Genomic DNA, 13482 nt, shown 5'->3' with positions numbered 1-13482 from the left:
GACATGTACTTGCCCTGGTGTGTCATTTTCCTTGAGCATGGCCAGTCGTTATTAGGGAAATCCAGGTAAAGCTTATTGGACAGTGGTTAAAACCGTTCTCAAGTATCTGTGGAGGACGAAGGACATGATTCTAGTCCTTGGTGGCAGCGATACATTGAGAGTAAGAGGATATAGTGACACCATCTTTCAGACGGATAGAGACAATTTCCGTTCTTAGTCAAGCTAGGTGTTCACTCTGAATGGTGGAGCAGTAACTTGGAAAGTTCCAAACAGGACACGGTGGCTGATTCAACCTGTGAATCAGAGTACATAGATGCAAGTGAAGCATCAAAGGAAGTGACTTGGCTGAGGAACTTTATCGGTGACCTTGGAGTTGTCCCGACCATTCAGGAGTGAATGCCTTGACGAAGGAACCAAGAGATCATGGAAAGTCTAGACATATCGACATAAAGTACCATTACATCAGACATAGGGTAGAATAAGGTCATCTCATCGTGAAGAAACTATCATAAGAAGAGAATCTTGCAGATCCTTTGACGAAGGCTCTGAGTAGGGTCAAGCACAGTCAGCATGCTAGGAGCATTGGTCTGAGAGATGATATTAGTTTTAGTAGTTAGATAGTTAATTTGAAACTTGTAACAAAGTAAATGTAATTAACTGGTGATTAAATAATATAGAATTATTTATGAGTTTATTTACTACCTTTTTTCAATTGTTTATTCTTGTGTTTCATTTTGTATGTTTTACTTCCCGAATAATATGATTATTCAAATTCCACAGTCGGTCGTACTTTTGGAAGTAAGTAGTGAATTAAGAATGTCATGACCTAGATTTTAGATTGTCTAAAGGTATTTAGCATAACAACAGTGTTGCTGCAATGTTCAGGAGTGCTTAGAAATGGAGATTTAAGTATTGGATAAACCCACGCTCAGAGAATTACTTCATGGAATGTATCACGAGTAATTCTGAGACGATGATATCTTGTGATCTTTAACCAAAGATATATGAGTTGTAATTTGCAATTCGATTGTACATTGGTAATGCGTAAATGCATCAGTAACTTGATGTTATAAAACATATTGTCATGCATGATTTGATGAGTAAAGGATGCAAACATATGATTCAAAGTTTATCCGTTCCTGTTTCTCTAGAGGGAAAAGCAATATATTTGGGCCCTTCGGTGATTTGGTGTTGATTTATAGTGTTGGGTCCAGCCATAACTAAATTGATGTGTTAGATTAGAAGTTCGATGTCATCACAAATCAGAAATCGAGAAACAAAGTCTTTGACAATGAGAATTGATTCTATTCCATGTCTCATGTCTGAATGATATCTTGCAGAACGGAGGATTATGTGATCACTTGTCTTCGGCCACTCCATTCCATAGAAAGAGATAACCTAACTTTCAAGTCTCTCCTCTCCTCTCTCTTAAGTCATCTTCTTGTTATCTTGGGTGTGATTCCATTAGAGGCACGACATTTGTGGTGCTAGCTTTTAAGAGATCTACTTTTGAAGAGTCATTGTTATTTTCTACAATAACAATTAAGGTATGTAATCCTAAACCCTAATTTGTGTTTTTCGAAAATTAACTAGGGTTCTTAAGGTTTCTCATTTGATGTTCATAGTTATAGGTTTCAATAGTGAAAACATAGATCTTTTTAGGTTGCATGTGAAATTAAGGGTTTTAAGTTTATTTGTTTTACCTAAATCCCATCACATACCTCTTTCAATCGGTTGAGTGATGTTAGTGGATCAGTGTTGTGATGAGGTGTCATTATTTTGACCTATTAGAGCCTAAAGTACCTCTATCTCTCTCTCTCTCTCTCTCTCATTTGGCATTCTCATTCTCACCTTCTCTCTATCCAGGCATACCAAAAGTAGCTGATACATGAATAAACTGAAAAATATGTTTGGATCTTGAGTAGTTCTATGTGGATTGAATGAGTGTTGGGTAGGGAAACTCAGGTATTTGGGTTGCCCGATTTTTATTCGGTTTAGATATAGGATTAGTATTTATAAAATCATGTATACCCGAATATATATAAGCACACTTGTATAATATTAAGAACTGCTCACCCCTAAAATCTAAAACACCCGTGTCGCTTATGCCTAAAGAGTGAAAACCATGCATTATCTTTCTTTTTTCTTTATGTGTGTCTGAAAAAAGAACAAGAAGTATCGTTAGTTAACATTCTCTTCCCAAGGTGAATAAAAAAACATTTGGCAGGTAATCATTGGCATGACTTCATGTTTGTTTTGGTGCTCATTTTATGTTTAGTGTTTTGGTGTCATGACTCTTTCAAGGGTGGGGTATTAAATTATTAATCATTGGCATGTGTTCATTCTTAATAATTTGTACAATTAAGTGAAATCAATTGTGAAAGAGGGAACATTTTTCTTTTATAGTATCTCAATTTATTCATATGTGTGCGCACGTTTGAGGTGTGATTGGTGTGTGAGAGTTTCCTCCACAAATAAGCATATCTATGTCCTCATTAATTCTAGTCTTACAATATTTATATTAGGGTTGGCCGTAAAATATTAAACACTGATTTCTTCTGGTGTGTGGTTTTCCAGCGTGAATGACATAAAAACTTCCCCCAAAGGTCATAAGGTCATAGATTGTGACAACCCGATATTTCAACTCTTTGTAATGACCTAAAAAGTCAAGTATTGTAACCACTTTTGAGTTAATGAAATTAACTTTGAAAATAAAATGTCCGAAAAGTTTCTATTTTAATTACCTACTATGTTAGATGTCATTAAACCGTGATCGTACGTAAAAAGAACGCCCAAATCCGACTTCGTATATTGAAGTTATGATTTTCCAAGTTCGGCTTAGCAGCAGACAGCTAAAAACTCAAAATCGGAAATCGAGCGACTTTTGGCCGGAATGACCTAAACGAGAATCGAAGGTCTCGACAATGGTATTTCAGCGGTAAAAATTCTGGCAAAAACTGACGTCAGATAAAGAAGTTATGAATTTCTAACGAAATTCTCTTAACGCGACATTTTAAAAATAAATAATAAAAATAATTTCAAAATTTGCCGACGGAATCTAAACGAAAGTTGTAGATCGTAGTCTCACCTACGCATGGATATAAAGAACATCGAAAACGGAGTTCGTATGAAGAAGATATAAATTTTAGAAGTTTATTAATTAAATAAAATATAAATTTAATTATTAATCCTTGGTATTATCCGAAGGGGAGTCAGCAAGCCTATCCGAGTTACGCCCAGCGTACAGGCGTACGCCCCGCGTACTCAAGGGCTAGGCTTCGGATCGTCCACGTCTCGCCCTATGTGAAGCTAGTAGCCCGTCCCATCCGAGTCCGAGGCAGTCGAGGATCCGGTCATGCGTGACGTACGCGTACGCCCAGCGTACCCTCGTACGCCCCGCGTACCGAGGCGGTTCCCAGCCCCTATAAAAGGGATGCAAGGGTTTCGAAGAAAATTGCCTTTCTCTTTCATTTCTATTGCGTTGTTGCCTCGTTTTCCGTGCCCGTGCTAACCCGAAGCCCCGATCATTTTGCTCAAGTCCCGAAGGTCGTTTGTGCTCCCGAGATTCCCGAGAATCCCGAGAAAATCCGTTTTCCCGAGAAGAAATTATGCCCGGTTGTCATCTCGCCTTTCTTCGATCTTTCAAGTGAGTTCATACCCCTTAATTAAACCCTTTTAAATATTCTAAATGCTTTTATATGCTTTCAAGGGGGGAATACAAGTAAAACACACGATTATTATCGGGTGTTATATATAAAGTTTTATTATACACTTTTATTAAATAGAATCATATGTGATTTATAAACTTTATAGGGAACTCTCGTATATAAAATATATTACAATAGCATCCTATCTTTTGAAATATAAATTGTTGTCATGCATGTATAAACTAAACATTTTGCTTAGATTATATGTATACGTGTCTATCTTAGACACTATAAAAATCTATACTTTCATATCAAGTGATTCATTTTCTAGGGATTTCTAAACAAATGAGACACACTTTTAGAAAGCTATAATAGGTATAGTTTTACGAGAATATTGCTAACTTTTACATACTAGAAACAAGATTTTCAAGAAGTCACTTTCATATACAAGAACAAACGAACATTTTAACACGTAAATTTGTTTTTATACTAAGATATGTGAGACATTAACTTCACGTACATTCGAGTACACATTTCAAGTCCTGTATTATATACCAGAATCCCTTGGAGGGGGAGCATGGTGTTTGTGTATAGATCTATACGGGCTTGACAACCCGCGCCTTGACTGTTAGCTACAGTCCACCATTTGGGGTGACAAACGTCATAACATTCCAACGCCTGAAGAACGTTGTGTATAGGCATTTCGAGTCAATAGTATGGTTATAAAACTCACATGAGGTATTAAAAATACATTGATTTACGAGGTTTTCAAACATATTGGTTATTTTACACGTACATACATTTTCTAGAAACAAACAAACAAAAACAAAACATTTCATTTTCATACAAACATTGTCATTTAATACTTATGAAACGATCTTGTAACATCCCCCTCTGGCACGTATCACAATATTGTCCGCTTTGGGCCACTCGGCACGAGGACTTCCCAGGGGGTCACCCATCCTGGTACTACTCCTGCCCGAGCACGCTTAACTGCAGAGTTCTTATGGGATCTGCTGCCCTCACGGCTTTAAAACGCGTTGTGATAGGGAAGGTATCCACACCCCTTATAAGGAATGCTTAGTTCTCCTTCCTAGCCGATGTGGGATCAGATCTAACCCACTTTCACCCCCCATTATAGGGTTCGACGTCCCCGTCGAACACATCGACCCGTGCCCTGGCTCTGATACCATTTGTAACATCCCCCTCTGGCACGTATCACAATATTGTCCGCTTTGGGCCACTCGGCACAAGGACTTCCCAGGGGGTCACCCATCCTGGTACTACTCCCGCCCGAGCACGCTTAACTGCAGAGTTCTTATGGGATCTGCTGCCCTCACGGCTTTAAAACGCGTTGTGATAGGGAAGGTATCCACACCCCTTATAAGGAATGCTTAGTTCTCCTTCCTAGCCGATGTGGGATCAGATCTAACCCACTTTAAAGTGACATCTCCATTTTTCACGGCCAGAAAAGACCGATTTGTTTATGCTTTGTTTTATAAATCAGAGTAATCGTTTAAAGAAAACGGTTGCGGAATTTGTTCCCAAAACAAAATATGATAATAACTTATCAAAACATTTCTCAAAGAGAATTTATTTTCATTTAATAATAAAACCTCGGGATGTCATGTTCCGATACAGACATATAAGCATAAACAGAACTTACATTTAATTACACAATTGATTTATATCTCCTTTAAATCTCTCTGTGAAATATGCCTTCGTACTAATACCTGTGATACAAAGAAAACTGAGTGGGTCAGGCTTGGGAGCCTGGTGAGCATATAGGGTTTTCATCCCACAATGTTATATCATATATTTATAAATATAGAACATTCAAACCTGCACAATTTCACCATATAAAGACAACTCTTAACCCACCCCATTGATCCTCACAATGACACAATCTAAACTCTCGCATCTAATATTTTTCCTCTTTACCTGATCCCTACTCATGGATCTAAAACTACCCGATCCATACCCACGGTTCTAAAACTACCTCCTGATCTGATCCATACTCCCGGATCAATAATTGTACCCAATCCATACTCCCGGAATAGGGACAATTAACTATACCTTAATCCTGATCTGATCCATACTCCCGGATCTATAACTGTGCCCAATCCATACTCCCGGACTAGGGACAATTATCTTAATCTTAATCCATATCTGATCCATACTCCCGGATCTATAACTGTGCCCAATCCATACTCCCGGACTAGGGACAATTAACTTAGTCTTAATCCATACTCCCGGACTAATAGCAAGTTTATCTCTTTACCTGATCCATACTCACGGATCTAAAACTAACCTCTAAATCTGATCCCTACTCACGGATCTAAACTGACCTCTTGATTTGATCCCTACTCACGGATCTAAACTAACCTCTTGATCTAATCCATACTCGCTGAATAACTAGATCAACAACAACAACATCGGGGCCTCTCATCTGTTTATCACACATCAACTGTCTCCCCATGTTCTACCCAACATATTAGTAGATAAAAATATATATTTTTATCCATAGTTTGAAACCTGTATAACATTCTCATTCAATACCTATTCCACATAACAGATGAGGCACACCCACATAACACGTATTTCATAGAGAATAAATCAGATCTATGAGATAGAAGAAAGTGAATATACATTCACGCACATAACAACAAAACTATACACATAACACGTATTTCGTATAAAATACTTCATAATTATGCGTTAGAAGAAAGTAACCACACACTCACTTGATTAGAAGATGATCGGACAACACTACGGCTTATAAAAGTAGTAATCCACAGCAGATCTGGAAGATCTCTTCGAAAATCGAACTTCCCGCGGGCAGAGCTTCGACTCGGGAACCGCACTTCTCGGGATCTTCGGGGTCTCGGGACTTGCCTCGGGGCTAGAGTATAATACCGGGGCTTCGGGATAGCTTCGGCACGAAAAACGATGCAAAAGACTAGAGAGAAGAGAAGAAAATGAACAACAAAGAAGGCTGTCTTCGGATCCTTTATATAGAGGCTGGAGCCTCGGAGTACGCGGGGCGTACAGGCGTACGCAGCGCGTACGCGTCCGAAATCGTCATTGCATGCGTCATCCGAAGTGTCGACACTATGCTGAGTACGCGATAGCGTAACCTCGTACGCGGGGCGTACTCCGGATCACACCGGTGACTCGGCTTCGGATAATGCTTCCGATTTTGAATTAAAAATAAATATAAAATGATTAATAAACTTCGGAAATTCATAACTTCTTCATACGAACTCCGTTTTCGACGTTCTTTATATCCACGCGAAGGTGAGACCATGCTCTACGACTTTCGTTTAGACTCCGTCGGCTAATTTTGACTTTATTTTTATTAATTATTTTTAATAGGCCGCGACATAAACTTTCGTTATAAATTCATAACTTCTTCGTTTGACGTCCGTTCTCGCCTAACTTTTTATCGCTTCGATACCAACAATGAGATCTTCGATTCTCATTTAGATTGCTTCGGCTAAATACCGCTCTAACGTAAATTCACTTTTTACGTTGCATTGCGTCGTGCCGGTTCTGTCGCGAAACTTCGACGGGCCATAACTTCTTCGTTATAACTCGGATTTTGGCGTTCTTTATATGCACGGAAACCTTGTGACATATACTACAACTTGGTTAAGATTAATCCTTCTAGATAATATTCCATCAAAAAGTCATTTTTGACGCTTATTGTTTCTAAATTGACTAGCCCTGATCTACGGGCGTTACAATTATCTCCCCCTTAGGATGATTACGTCCCGGAATCATCAACGAAATAGGATTCGCATACTGACTCCATAAGTTATCTTTCCATTCTAAGTAATAACCTTGATGCTCAATCCTGCATCTGCTCTTCGTACTATCTTGGACTTTCAATCATAACCTTCGAGTTACAAAATAAGTCCTTATTGCGAACTCTTTCTTCTTCTTAGGATAAATATATTCCTTTATCCAATGTAACAAACCGATGGGTCGTGCTCTATCGACCTCTCATCGCACGATGCGACGCTTAGACTCGGTCTTTAATAAAGTTAAATTCCAGAATGGAATATACCTTCCTTCATATTCTAATGCGATATAATCACATTTCAGCATGTAGCATTTCTGCCTACAAACTTCTTTTAACAACGAGAGCGACACTATCAATCGCATTAACTTCAACCTTCTGACTTAAGTCAAATGCTACATCTAACTCGGTCCTCTAGACCACGTACATACTCCTCGCCGTCGAACTCAAATTAAACATGACCACTAGGGTCGGAACAAGAACCATCTTACTAGTCATCACCGAAACAATGGTAATGACATACCAGAATAAAATGGAATCAATCACTAGTTTCTTGGTAACCTTGCGACTTTCCCTGATCCAAGTGCGAGTCCTGTGCTTCCGGTAGTATATGCATCTACTACCTTTCACACCTACTCATACTTGTCCCAAGTATTGTCCCGCAGTCGACCAAGTCACCATACAAGAAAATCACATAATCAATCAACACATCAGATAGCAAAACTAGGGTTTATATTATTTCCTTGAAACGGTTACACAAAAGTTCAAGTTCACCCTATACTATGCCTCTAATAGGCTACACCACATGTTACTTTTCATATCGCTACTTTATATCTTGATCTTTGGATATAAAATCCTCATTCCTGATCCCTTGCATTGCCATCTGCTTCATCAAGGATCATGTGGAATGCTTTTGGTTTCGGTGGTGCATTTGGCCTTATAGCCTCTTCTCTTCTTGGGCAGTTTTGCTTGAAGTGCCCTTCTTCGCCACACTTAAAGCAGACTTCTCTTTTGGTTGGGCATTTGCTGGCGTAATGACCAGTCTTCCCGCATTTAAAGCAGGTCATTTCTTTAGAGCATTCACCAATGTGCTTCCTTTTGCACTTGTCACACCATTGTGCTCCTCCCTCGAGCTTCTTCGAATCATACTTCGAAAATTTTCTCTTCTCATCGGACCTTGAAGATCCTTCCATCTTTCTTTTCTCACCCACCTCGTTTCTCTCCAGACCCCTTTCCTTTAATTGGGTCTCCACATTTTTAGCTGCTCGGACTGCTGTCTTCAAAGTAGTTGCCATCTTGACCGTTGGGCCAAAGTCGGCAGGCAGTCCATTTGCGAACCTCTCAATTTTTGAGAGTTCAGATGGCACTAAGTATGGAAATAACTTCATCTTTTCGGTAAATGTAGTAGCATAATCATCAATGCTCAATTTACCTTTCTTCATGTTCTGGAATTCATTGTTCAGATCAATCAGATCTATCTCTGAGCAGTACTGCATCTTTAACTGCTCCAGGAATGATTCCCAAGACATCTTCAGGGCTTCCCCTCGAGGCATCATATCTGCCAGTAACTTCCACCAGCTCAAGACTCCGGTCTTTAGTTGTCTAACTTCAAAGACAGTCTTCTGTTTGTTGCTACAGTCGCAACTCTCAAACACCATCTCCATTTCGGAGATCCAGTCCATAATCTCAACAGGCTTTGGGCTTCCAGAAAGACTTGGCGGTTTGGCGCCCAAGAAATTTTTATACATACGCCCATCCCTATTTCTTTCCCTCTCTGGGTCATTCCTTTCTACTACTAGGGGTTCTGCTCGTCCAACCGTCCCACTGTAGTTACCTCCCTCTGAATGCCCTCCATTCACTTCAGGCTCTTCCACTTGAAGTGACACTTCCTCACGATTCTGTTGGAGTAATCGCCTTGTCTCCTCCATTTGGCGATCCAACATCATCTGTATCATCGCTTGCACCCCAGCCATTGTCATCGGCTCTGGTGCTGCTGCTACAACAGGTGCTTGCTCAACCACAGGTGGTTGATTCCTGTTTTCATCAGCATTTCCAACCCCACTTCTTGTTCTCACCATTTTTGATCTATACACCCAATAAGGTGAAATTAGATCCTTATTCACGACAGATATTCAAATCATCCTTATCACTCCGAAACGTTTACATGCTAGTTCTAATATCGTAGACGTACGCTTAGAATCCTAAACACATAAGGTTTCCAGATCTGGTCGGCAATAGACCATAGATCCGAACAAATAATAGCATCAATATAGCTATCACACAAAACATTTAGCACATAAAAGCATTTTAGGCATCATTCCTAAAATGAACTAGTGCTTGTGTCAATTTAGGTGTACTACCTAACATATTTTAGACACACTCCTCACAATCATTACTTAGCATTCTAAGTTTAAGTCTAGAAATTTCCTACAAATTCCTAGTTCGCTTAAACTAATGCTCTGATACCAACTGTGACATCTCCATTTTTCACGGCCAGAAAAGACCGATTTGTTTATGCTTTGTTTTATAAATCAGAGTAATCGTTTAAAGAAAACGGTTGCGGAATTTGTTCCCAAAACAAAATATGATAATAACTTATCAAAACATTTCTCAAAGAGAATTTATTTTCATTTAATAATAAAACCTCGGGATGTCATGTTCCGATACAGACATATAAGCATAAACAGAACTTACATTTAATTACACAATTGATTTATATCTCCTTTAAATCTCTCTGTGAAATATGCCTTCGTACTAATACCTGTGATACAAAGAAAACTGAGTGGGTCAGGCTTGGGAGCCTGGTGAGCATATAGGGTTTTCATCCCACAATGTTATATCATATATTTATAAATATAGAACATTCAAACCTGCACAATTTCACCATATAAAGACAACTCTTAACCCACCCCATTGATCCTCACAATGACACAATCTAAACTCTCGCATCTAATATTTTTCCTCTTTACCTGATCCCTACTCATGGATCTAAAACTACCCGATCCATACCCACGGTTCTAAAACTACCTCCTGATCTGATCCATACTCCCGGATCAATAATTGTACCCAATCCATACTCCCGGAATAGGGACAATTAACTATACCTTAATCCTGATCTGATCCATACTCCCGGATCTATAACTGTGCCCAATCCATACTCCCGGACTAGGGACAATTATCTTAATCTTAATCCATATCTGATCCATACTCCCGGATCTATAACTGTGCCCAATCCATACTCCCGGACTAGGGACAATTAACTTAGTCTTAATCCATACTCCCGGACTAATAGCAAGTTTATCTCTTTACCTGATCCATACTCACGGATCTAAAACTAACCTCTAAATCTGATCCCTACTCACGGATCTAAACTGACCTCTTGATTTGATCCCTACTCACGGATCTAAACTAACCTCTTGATCTAATCCATACTCGCTGAATAACTAGATCAACAACAACAACATCGGGGCCTCTCATCTGTTTATCACACATCAACTGTCTCCCCATGTTCTACCCAACATATTAGTAGATAAAAATATATATTTTTATCCATAGTTTGAAACCTGTATAACATTCTCATTCAATACCTATTCCACATAACAGATGAGGCACACCCACATAACACGTATTTCATAGAGAATAAATCAGATCTATGAGATAGAAGAAAGTGAATATACATTCACGCACATAACAACAAAACTATACACATAACACGTATTTCGTATAAAATACTTCATAATTATGCGTTAGAAGAAAGTAACCACACACTCACTTGATTAGAAGATGATCGGACAGCACTACGGCTTATAAAAGTAGTAATCCACAGCAGATCTGGAAGATCTCTTCGAAAATCGAACTTCCCGCGGGCAGAGCTTCGACTCGGGAACCGCACTTCTCGGGATCTTCGGGGTCTCGGGACTTGCCTCGAGGCTAGAGTATAATACCGGGGCTTCGGGATAGCTTCGGCACGAAAAACGATGCAAAAGACTAGAGAGAAGAGAAGAAAATGAACAACAAAGAAGGCTGTCTTCGGATCCTTTATATAGAGGCTGGAGCCTCGGAGTACGCGGGGCGTACAGGCGTACGCAGCGCGTACGCGTCCGAAATCGTCATTGCATGCGTCATCCGAAGTGTCGACACTATGCTGAGTACGCGGTAGCGTAACCTCGTACGCGGGGCGTACTCCGGATCACACCGGTGACTCGGCTTCGGATAATGCTTCCGATTTTGAATTAAAAATAAATATAAAATGATTAATAAACTTCGGAAATTCATAACTTCTTCATACGAACTCCGTTTTCGACGTTCTTTATATCCACGCGAAGGTGAGACCATGCTCTACGACTTTCGTTTAGACTCCGTCGGCTAATTTTGACTTTATTTTTATTAATTATTTTTAATAGGCCGCGACATAAACTTTCGTTATAAATTCATAACTTCTTCGTTTGACGTCCGTTCTCGCCTAACTTTTTATCGCTTCGATACCAACAATGAGATCTTCGATTCTCATTTAGATTGCTTCGGCTAAATACCGCTCTAACGTAAATTCACTTTTTACGTTGCATTGCGTCGTGCCGGTTCTGTCGCGAAACTTCGACGGGCCATAACTTCTTCGTTATAACTCGGATTTTGGCGTTCTTTATATGCACGGAAACCTTGTGACATATACTACAACTTGGTTAAGATTAATCCTTCTAGATAATCTTCCATCAAAAAGTCATTTTTGACACTTATTGTTTCTAAATTGACTAGCCCTGATCTACGGGCGTTACATATGAAACTCACCAGCTTAAATGCTGATCTACTCTTTCAAAACTACTTGTATGTCCCAGGGATTCGGTAATTACAGGTATCAAAACAGCTTTTGAAGAAGGGACGTTGCGTCGTCAGTTTAAATTCATATTTTGGCATCATATTGTAATTGGTTTTGAACATGTACTTTTAACAATGTAAACTTTCAATTATATATATGATGGTTGTATTGCTTTCTTTACTATGTATTCATTTGTTATGCTACCACATGAAGTCATCCGTCCCCGAACGTTTCCGCCGTTCCGGTTTAGGGGTATGACATAGATAGTTGCTAGTGAAACATACTAATAATATAGGGCTCTTCTGGGTATTCTTCTACAAAATGAAAAATTGTTTGAAGAAATGCTTAAACATTATATATACAACACTTCATTGGTTTATATAGACACAACAAATTTTGATACTTCCTATTTGAGCTCGGACCAACATGAGTTTATTGCCTTAACAATATGAGGGTATCAATATGTATTGTCAAAGTGGATTTCGCCCACTATGTTTCTTATACGGATGAGATGTCGAGTTTTGCTAAGGAACCTATGGAAAGGAAAATTGGTGCTTAGCAAATTTATAATGAATGAGCAAGGGTGGGGCTTCAACAATTTCACCTAGTTTTTCGTCACTCTTAGTGAAAAGTTGGATGGTATTGAAGCGATAATAAGGGTGATTAAGATGTGTTCAGGTGATCTGTGAACTCCTTCTAATTTTATGTTTCCATAAGTTGTGCCCATTTTGGGATCATTGGGAAGGTGGTTTTACTCGAGGTCCTACAAATGGTATCAATAATGCAACCAAGTTCGAAAAGTAGCTTAATATGGGGTCTTTCCCAGTTAAGCTTGAGTATCTATTTACATACAATCATAAATTGAGTGATAGGGTCCACCATAATCCTAGATTATCCCGAAATTACACTATGACACCTAAGTTAGGATGTGAGAACTTGAACAAGAGTACAAAGAGTGAGTAGTTGAGAGATTGTATTCATCTTATTGAAGTCTTCCATGAAGGTGGTATTTGTATTGTTGTTGTGGGGAGACAATATCTGCTATTTGGCTTTAAAGGTTGTTGGTATGGTGCAGTTTTGCTAGACTTGTCTATGGTGCTCTTATTAGGAAGTGAGCATAACACTATCCATTGTACGTTGTGATAGATTATGCCTATTGTTGTTATCTTAATGGAAGATGCTTTGGCGCCAAGTTTGGAGTGCGACTTCAGTCCTTTTAT

The sequence above is a fragment of the Lactuca serriola genome, chromosome 4 (assembly GCF_051521515.1).
Source record: "Lactuca serriola cultivar US96UC23 chromosome 4, Lser_US96UC23_V15, whole genome shotgun sequence".
NCBI lineage: Eukaryota > Viridiplantae > Streptophyta > Magnoliopsida > Asterales > Asteraceae > Lactuca > Lactuca serriola.
The sequence above is the reverse complement of the archived record's forward strand: the minus strand, read 5'-3'. Positions refer to the sequence as shown.